We start from the raw sequence: 9,800 nt of genomic DNA, 5'->3' as shown, positions 1-9,800 counted from the left end.
CCTCTAAGTGCAGAAAGGCTTGTCCTGGCCTGCCTTGGCCAGGATGCCGCACGGGTTTCTTCCGCTGTAGAACTACCCCCGTGACAATTGGTATCAGAGCAAGTTGGCTAATTGCAACAGCAGTTGGTTTTCAGCAGATTAGCCCAGAGCCAGTTGAAGCGGTCATTTCGACAAGCAGCATTTTGTGGGGTGCGGTCCTTAGTCACCTCCACCCAGGATCGAGCAGAATTCAGATCAGGCTTGACAAGAGGCCATTTCATAGTTCGTGTCCCCATTCCAATGACACTAAAACAGCTTCCCTTGCGGTTGTAGACGCTTTGGTTGTTGTCCTCATGCGGTGGCAGACGCGTGAGCCTTGATAGGAATGTGGGTACACTGCCGAGCACAGATTGTTTATCAGGCCTATCAAGAGGCCATTCAATGTTCGCGTTCCCATTCCAATGACCCTAAAACAGCTTCCCTTGCGGGTGCAGACGCATCGGTTGTTGTCCTCATGCGGGGGCAGACGCGTGGGCCTTGTTAAGAATGCGGTTACGCTAGCCGTTGGAGCATGGCGGCCCTACACCGGCAAAGTTTTAGGTGGACATGCTCAGTTTTCAGGTGGAACACTTGCAGCAGCAGAAGCTCATCTTAAGGCGAGTGCATGTTCGGCAACTCATGGGTAAAAGTTGCCACACTCGCGTTTGAAGCGATCAGGTCTCCTTGAGGCAGCAGCAGTGGGGCCCCCTCGGAGTGAAGATGTAGCCTGAGTCGGCGAGGCGAAGCGTAGTTTCGAGGGCCCAGAGAGCATAAGCCATGGCTAGGTTTGAGTAACCCGCGCAGGGCGAGGTGAAGTCTGCAGGCCAGCATGGTGAAAGGGTACCCGTGTCATCGCCAACATGAGGAGTAGACCTATCAACGTGTTCGGTAGCATCACGGAAAAGCTACCAAGAAGACGGTTGAGCCTTGAGGTAAGATGATACATGGGGCGGACCTCCGCGAAGCACCACACACATTTCTTCGAGGGCCCTTCTTTCACATTCAATGGCATAGCCATTGTGCGGTTTGAGTAACCTCGACACTGGGGGTGAAGTCCAGGCAGGCCGGCATGGTGAAATGGTTCCGTCCCCATAAATGGACACCAATATAGGCAAGACCCGGGTTGGCCAGGCGAGCCCCGAACTGGCAGAAGAGTGGATGGCGTGGGACTCAAACGCCCATTCACGGAAGGAGTCATTGTCGAGGACGACAATGAATTGAGTGGGGGAGCCTGTTACGGTTCAGCACAGGCTTAGCCTTGCCTACGCTTGGCAGGCTTACGTTAGGGACATGCCCGTCATTTTCGCCTGTAAGATTTTTGGGAGAACTGATGTCATCTTTAGGCAGACCACCAGAAGCTTAACGTACTCTTTGAGGAGGGGTGGTCGACCTCCTTGGGTGCCTAACCTTGGCACTCCTAGACCTTCATCCCCTTGCGGGGCGGCCCTGGTTAACGGCTAGCATGGCTACCAGGGTTCCTCATGGGCGCACACTTGCTCATGGGGACAGTGTTGGACCGGCACTGCGCTACCGATACTCAAGGGAGGCTTGGCATGCGGGCCTGGCTCAAGCATGTCCCTTTACCTCGCCAGTCCCTTGCCCAAGCTGATTGAGCTATCCCGTTGCCCTTAGCGCACGGGTGTGTTCCGGCCCAAGCGGTTGCCTATCATCAGGGCACACAGGTGCCTGTCATCATCGGCATACAGGAGACCCTTCACATCGGTGCCAAGTCACCTTATTGGCGCATGGTCGCCTTCCATGATGGTTGTCCCCCTTTAGCACGTAAGCGGCGCCTCCCATGGACCGGTCTGAGCCAGGAGAGTGCCCCGGCCATTGGACTTGAGGTCATGATCCAGTGCTACTGACGTTGGTGGAGCCATCCCATCGGGCAACTCCTAGCCTCTAAGCGCAGAACTACCCCCGTGACACTTGGGCGATACATACTCTTCTGTGCCCACGAACGAGTAGGACCGTTCTCCTTTAGAGAAGCTTGGTTTCCGATGGCACACTGGGGAAACGCGGGCTAACTTTTCTTTCTTCAACCCTTTCTCTGTCATTACAGACACGAGGCGAGTCAAATTCTGTCGATGCTTTGGCCTAGGATCAGGAACCACCGCCTCCGGGAAATTTGGCGTGTTTGTTGGTTTCGGCTTTCTGGGGTTTAGCGTCTGGGAGAGGTCGAAGTTGGTGAGGATGACATTGCCGGATTGTTGTATCAATATGTTCTCAGGCTTGAGGTTGCGGTATATGATATGCATACCATGGAGATGCTCCAGAGAGCATACGATTTCGGCGACGTAGAAGCGTATGACGGTGGCCGGTGGGTGAGAACACGCGATCGGTCAGGTGGTAGTGGAGCACATTGAGGTCATCGCCGGGATAGTAAGGGACTACCCAGGCTAAGAACTCGTCTGTCTCGAGGCAGCCGAGGAGGGTTGGAAGGAAAGGGTGTTGAGACAGGAAAGAATTGAAACCTCCCAACGGGCACGTCGATCAACGTCGATTTTGCAGTAGAAGCTGCATTTCTCCAGACTTTGAGCGCGAAAGGGTGGACCTTGGGGATCCTAGTAAACCCTCCGACGAGGACAACATTGTGAAGACTGCAAGATCAGAAAACAGGGATGCTCTTCGTCATCGTCTTCATCTTCGTTAGCGTAGAATTATAGGTTCAAGAGTCGCAGATCAAGTTTAAACCCCGAAATCAAAGGAGCAAATCAAATTTAAACCCCAACTCAAGATCCTCTGCCATTCGAGGACGAGGCCACACTCGAAGCAGATGGTGTCGCCGGCCGAAATAATTGAGAAGGAGCAAATCATGGGAAGCTTCCACGATCCGCCTCTGTTCTTTCGTTGGTTAAGGTGGGACCTGCTAATGCAGATGTCACGGCCACCGTTTCTGGCGTTAACGGAGGAGGAGGACTCAGAACCAGAACCAGAGCCAATGCTGGCGAAGGGTTGGTTCCAGTCGAGCTGAACATTGGCCATTTGAGCTCGGCTCATTGAAATAGTCTTAGCGGGTGTTCTGTAATGTAGAGAAGATATTGTGTTGTGGCATGATAAATCCACACCACATTCTCGAGTTGTTCTGTAGTGTGGACGAACTATGTGGATTGAACCACACAGGCCTTCTCCAAGTTGTGGTTCAATTGAATCCATACCTTGTGTTTTGATTCTATGTATCCCACATACAATATATGAAATGATTTACATTATTGATTAAATATAAAAATTATTATGTTTTATAAATAAGATAAATAGTAAAATAATATAAATTAAACATAATAATTAATAATAAGGGGCAATACATCAATACATATTTATCAATAAAAGTAAATTAAAATAAAACATTAACACCTATTTATTAATAAATATAAAAATTATTAAAAGTCCTAGTTTTATAGATAAATTAACAAAAAATAATTAAAGATAAAACAAATCTTTCTACCAGTAATTAATAAAAATGAATAAAAATTAAACTACACAAATATAACTAACATTGATAAAATTAAAAAAGATCAATAACAAATTAATATAATTTTTAATAATATTAAAGATTAATAAAAACAGTACTTTTGAAATTAAATTTTAGTTTTAAAATATTTCTAAAATAATGAAAATTAGTAAAATATAAATAACATTCGATGCAAAGAAGACAATGAAAGAGAAAAGTCAAATAGAAGAAGTTACATAGGTTATGGTTATGATGAAACATAGAATCATTCTTTTATTATAAAAGTTAACTTCCACACCATGGTGTGGATGAAACCATGAGATAAATCTATGGATGATATTTTGAGAGATAGACCATTTCAGTCCACGATATATTGTGTTTGAAAACTCGCTATACCTCAAACGAGAGCAAGTTTGAGTGTAGCGTGTTCTGAAATGAGCCACCATCCTTCAAATCCATGCTTTCGAACACTGTCTTAGTATCAAGTTCGAGCTCAAGCTTGGCTTGGCTCAAGCTTGACTATAAGCCAATTTTTTTTTTAAAAAATAAAAATTATATATATAATTTTTTTATTTTACATAAAAAAATAAGAATTATAAAAATTGTTTACTATTATATATAAAAAATAAAAATATTATTATAATATGTATATATATATGTATGTATGTATTTAATAAAAAATTATTTATTTATTATACTAGTAGGATTGCGAGCCTCACAAGCTGAGCTTCACTGGGCTTGAGCTCGGCTCGATTAGCAAATGAGCCCATGTATCAGGCTCGAGCTCGACTCGATTAGCAAACGAGCCCATGTATCAGGCTCGAACTCAGCTCAAGCTTAATTTAAACCAAGCTTAGCTCAAATAGCTCGTGAGAAGCTTGGCTCATTGCCACCCCTACCGGCGATCACCCTCTTCTCCTTCGTCTCCAAATCACTACCTCAGTATAGAACCCAAAACAATGTCTTTAATTTAAATCTAGATCTCTAGACCACAAAATCTTTTGCGAAGAGATAGATCCGAACCCTCTTCACTACCTCAGTTGATAGAGCCCTTGTCTCTTCTCTTCTTTGGTTTCTGGTTTCTTATTTTCAAGGTCGGATCCCTTTGGAGGGTTCTGTTATTGGACGGATTTCTACATCTGGGTTGTCTCAGTGAGATTTCTAGATGGATTTTATTTTATTAAATAGAGCGATTTGAGAGATTTGTAACTTCAATGATATTCTCGAAGGAGGGAGGGAGGGAGAGAGAGAGAGAGAGAGAGAAAGAGAGGTGGAGGTGATGAAACAAGGGAGAGAGAACAAAGAGGAAGGAGGGAGAGGAGAGGATTGAAGGGTAAAATTGGGTTTTAAAAAAAAATTATACATCACATATGTACTGGTTTTGACAAAATATTAATGGATGCTAACAGTAAGGGTAGGGCTAGTCAATTGTCAGAAACAACAGGGGTAACGTTAGATAATAGTCAAACAATGGAGGTATCCTTAGTCAATTAGCTAAATCATAAAGGTAGTTTAAGAAATTTATCCTTATTGTTTTTGCTAAACATAAACCAGAATTAATGCAAGACTCTCTTACAATTTTTAATTTGCATTTCTAATAAAGATCTTAGGCCTTGTTTGGTTTGTTGGAATAAGGGTCTGGAATTAGAATCGGAATGGGCTATTCTGATTCCAACTGTTTGTTGTGTTTCACCATTGTGGAGAATACATGCTTTGAGGGTTATAAGGCCTTGCTACTTTGTTGTGTTTCACCAAGGAGTCAAGTACTAAGGGTCTGTTTGGTTTGCAATTGGAATCGGAATTGGAATTAGAATTGAAATACTTCGAAATTGAAATGGTCAATTCCCATAGTCTGTTTGGTTTAGACAAGAATGAGAATGTGAATTAGAATCAATAGGAATGGGATTTCATTCCCAAGGAAGAGTCTAGATCTCCTGCATAGTCCGTTCTACACAACTTCTTATACATCCAAACATACCACGACACATCAGCATCACACATTATGAGTGTTGCACATGTGTGAACAATTTAACAGATGTCTCAAGATGCTCGCTTTATTTATTTAATTATTTTAGAAATTTAGTTATAAAAAAGAAGCTTTGACCATCCAACCCAATCGTGAGAAACAAATTTGGTGGAGGATAACAAGGGTCATGTTCTTCATGTTTTCACTGGGAAACCCTTTATCCTCACCAGCACCAGCCTTTTTGTTTCCTACCAAACAGGTGACACAGAAATTCTTTCCAATGAGACATATCATGATTTTAGTTTCGAATTCAACCACTCCATGTAATCTACTGAAACATGAAAGTTGAAACCAATCCCTTTTAAAAGATTTATTAAGTGGGTGTTCTCTATTCTGCCAGACTGCCACCACTATTGCTTCTCCCTACTTCTCCCACTATTCTCCATTGGGAACATTTTGACTCTTTTGGTTTCTTAGAACCACTGTTCTATTCACCATTACAGCTTTCTACTGTTAATTTCCACAACCCCACAACACATGGTGAATTGGAGGATCCTCAAATCCTCATTCCATTTTGTTTCCCAAAGCCATCGCTCCACCACCATAAACTTTTTGATATTTTCAAACAAAAATAAAAAAAAATGAAAAGAACCATATTAATTTGCATTTTAAAAATAAAAAAAAAGAAAAGATAATAACTTTGTAGAAAGAACAAATAATTCAATATAGATCTCACTATCAAATCAAAATGCTTGTACATAAACAATTTGAGTTCTTTTCCATTGTGACAAATTGTAGATCTACAAGTCTAATCTAATTATTATTTATGAGTTTTGTTTCTATCTCCATAAAGAAAGCGATGACAGATGAGAGACCAACTGAGAAAAATAAAAGGAAGTCTTCAACCAAATAGAGTTGGACCAAGATTAAGGAGGGAGTAGTTGGGAGGTGGTGAGATAGTGTAACATCTGTTGGGCGGAGGATAAACTATTCCTCCTATGGCACCATTACCCGGCGGAGGAGAGGTAATAACTACCGAAACTGGTGGAACTAGCAAAGTAGAAGATGGTGGAGTAGAAGGTGGAGGCAGGGAGGGAATTGGGAAAAAGATGGGATTTATGGGAACCCCTCTCTGTCACATCTCTTTTGGGTAAATGATAAATCTGTTTAAGCTGTTTTGTCTTTCTTCTTTGTTTAATTTTTTTTTAATGTTTAATAGGAAAAGGCCAAAAGGGTGTTTGTCGTCCATTAACATTCTTTGCACGTATGGCATTTGCACATGATTGGATGCTTATATGAAATCTTGTGATTGGATGTTCAAGAACTAGGGAGGACGTACTGTGTAAGAGATCCGGACTCCCCAAGGAAGGAGAAGGGAATAATCATTCCTTCAAATTGGAGAATGTCATTCCAGCAGAAATGGAATGGGATTCTGATTCCGCCCAACTAAATAGTTGGACATTCCGATTCCAATTCCAAACCCCTATTCCCATGAACCAAACGGGGCCTAAGATTGGAATCAACTATCACCTTGGAAGATGATGGACAGGATCACCCACTTTTGTGAAAATTTAGTTCTAAGATGTCATATAGCATATGGGTCAACTATTTTGATCAATATACACATCTAAGAGCCAAGCAAGAAGCAATGCTTTTGACCATTTTATGTTTTGTTTTTATAGACAATGAGTTTAACTGAAGAGAGTACCCAAAAAAAAAAAAGGCAATGATGACTCTCCATTGGAATGAAGCGTCAAATCCTCAGGCTATTCCTCGGCCAAAAACTGTTGAATTCCTTCTTCTCCAAGTGCCAGAGGGATGCAAGCACTATAATTTTCAAATTATGGAAATTGTTTGTTAAGGCTCTAAGATCCTGGCTCAAAATCCATTCCACCTACAAGACTTGGGAGACTAGTTTCTCCACCCATGAATGTTGTTTCCGTTTTACTGATGCTTATATCCTTGATAGTTTTGTTTTCCAAGGAGAGGTATTTTTGAGATGGTTGCTGCTGCATCTATCAGACAAAGTGGAAAGCTAGTCATTGGTGTAAGCCTAAGCTTCATATTCAATACTGATGAAAATAATGGGCTGGCTTGGATTCTCTAGCCAAGCTATTTCTATTTTTCACAGACTGTTGTTCTGATCCATTTGGCGAGTATTCCCTCAATTTTTTTCTTTCCCTTTCACTACATGTTTGAGTTGGTTTATGGTAGAAGAGTTTGAGTCACTTTGAGATTTATCCATCTCAATCTATAAATTAATGAAATTTCTCATAGTTAAGCAATGCAATATTCATACCTTTCTCTGGTATTTTACGTGGTATTAGAGCCCTAGTTTGAACTTAGAGGCCCTTCCACGAGTTCTTGTGTTATTAGCGGGTGATCAACACTTCATCCCATCAAGTACATTGATGCTCATTCAAGGCATGGTTTTAGCCTATGAAGGTTGGAAAAAAAAAATATAAAGCCCATTGAAGCAATTTTCATTTTAGCCTATTAAGGTCTATCATTGGCCCTTGTTGGTCCATTTCTATTTAGCCCATTGAGATCCATTCTGGCCCATGTTGGCCCATTGTGTAGCCAAGCTATGAGGGCTTTCTCCCTTGAAGATGCAGTAGGACTACTAAAGTAACATGTCATCATTGGCTTGCCACATAATCACCAGTTCACCACATTGGAGAGTTGCTAATGTTCCTGTTCGTGTTGAAATTGACCTTGAAGAACCTTTGAAGCAAAAAATCCTAGTGAATAAAAAGGCAAGGAGTGTCCTATGAGTGGATGTAAAGTATGAACATCTGCCTCTTTTCTATTATTACACCAGCAGAATTGGGATTGAATGTGTTATTAATAGTGGAGACACTTTAGTGGGTTCAGATGAATTACAATATGGTGCCTAGCTTTGGGTAGAGTCTATAGTTCCTTCCTCTCCTTCGTTTTGGATGTCTCAGGGGTCGCTTGATGGAAAAGAAACTAAGGTTTGGTGTTGGGTGGTAATTAAGTGTCAATATTGCAGAACACATACAATCTGATGTTGGAGGTCGCAGGGCAGTGGTGCACGTTTACTACTTCGCCGGAGAATAGACGTTACCAGAGTTCACGAAATCGTGACTGCCACAAAAATTGATTATACTAAAACAACCGGTATGTGGAGGTGGCTGTAATAATACAACTCAACAAAAAAAATTAAATCATTATTTATCACTGGGTTTTCATGTTGACTCTAACTTGCAACAACATACAAAGAAGAGAAAGGACAAAGAAGAAAAAGGTAAGAGAGGTCTACTTCCATAAATCCAAATTATCGGGTTTTGGGTGGTCTATCCAAAATAATCACTCCGTTGTGATGAGACAAAATCAGCCCCTCACAACGTTCCACAGTACATTTCTGCTGTGTATTAGGAATATCTTCTGATGATAATCTAAAAAATGAGAGATATTTTCAATACACAGGGAGGATGTGCTGTGGGACATTATGGAGGACAATCTTGTGGGAGTTGATTTGAACTCCATTGTGATCTTTTTCTGTTGTATGCTTGCCTATAAAAGAATTTGATCCAAAAGAAAATCCAAGAAAATTAGTTTGATTTGCATTCAAATAAAGGTTTTAGAAGAAGATAAAAAAAGAGGGAATACATGGGTTTTCAATATCTTTACTTCTAAGACCCCACAAGAAGCAACATCAATTATTACTTTTCGTTAGCCCAATAACCACGAAGCACAAATAGTCCAGATTTTCTATACTCATAGGGTGCACTTTCAATTACAATGGAACACATGTTACCCATGCACGCACTTTGGCTGACATGTGCGAAGATTTTTAATGGAAAGCTTGGCCCTATTAACTCCTCCCTTTAACGTTTTTTTTTTTTTTTTCTGTTCAAAATTGAAAATAAAAAAAAAAAAGTGAGAAAACAAGGGGTGGAAGCCCCAAGACGGATGCCATTAACAACTGAGTTGAATTGTTTTATAGCCCTAACCCGAGGACGGATGCCATTAACAACGGTCTCATTCTTCCTCAGCCAGGAGCGAAATCCACTTGAACTTCATATAGACTTCCAATTCAGATTCAGAATCCATCCCACTGATAGATGGTCATTTATCATCGTTTTTCAATAAAAAATAGAGAGAGAGAATTAATAGAAAGGAGGAAATTTTGTTTTCTCCCTTTGAAAGCAACAAAGAAAAAGGAATTGCAAAGAAAAACAAGGATACCTAAATTTGCAGCAAAGTCCATTTTCTATTGAGTTCCTAAATTCATATTTTCAATTTCTCATCCATGTTGCTTCATCCAAAATTTTCAGATGGGATCTTGTTATTAGAGCTTTAGGTGTCAATTAGTTGGGCATTGATATCTTGTTAGTAGAG

The 9,800-nt window shown here is 41.1% G+C and overlaps 1 pseudogene; it reads right to left on the bottom strand.

Annotated features, from left to right (window-relative positions):
• Window positions 1-1,245: 1,245 nt before the first annotated feature.
• On the bottom strand, window positions 1,246-3,174 carry LOC148802197 (serine/threonine-protein kinase UCNL-like; annotated as a pseudogene).
• Between the last annotated feature and the right edge of the window lie 6,626 nt (window positions 3,175-9,800).

The sequence above is a fragment of the Nelumbo nucifera genome, chromosome 2, assembly GCF_055504915.1.
Source record: "Nelumbo nucifera cultivar China Antique chromosome 2, China Antique-T2T, whole genome shotgun sequence".
In the NCBI taxonomy this organism is placed as follows: Eukaryota; Viridiplantae; Streptophyta; class Magnoliopsida; order Proteales; family Nelumbonaceae; genus Nelumbo; species Nelumbo nucifera.
This window is presented reverse-complemented; position numbering and strand designations above follow the sequence as displayed.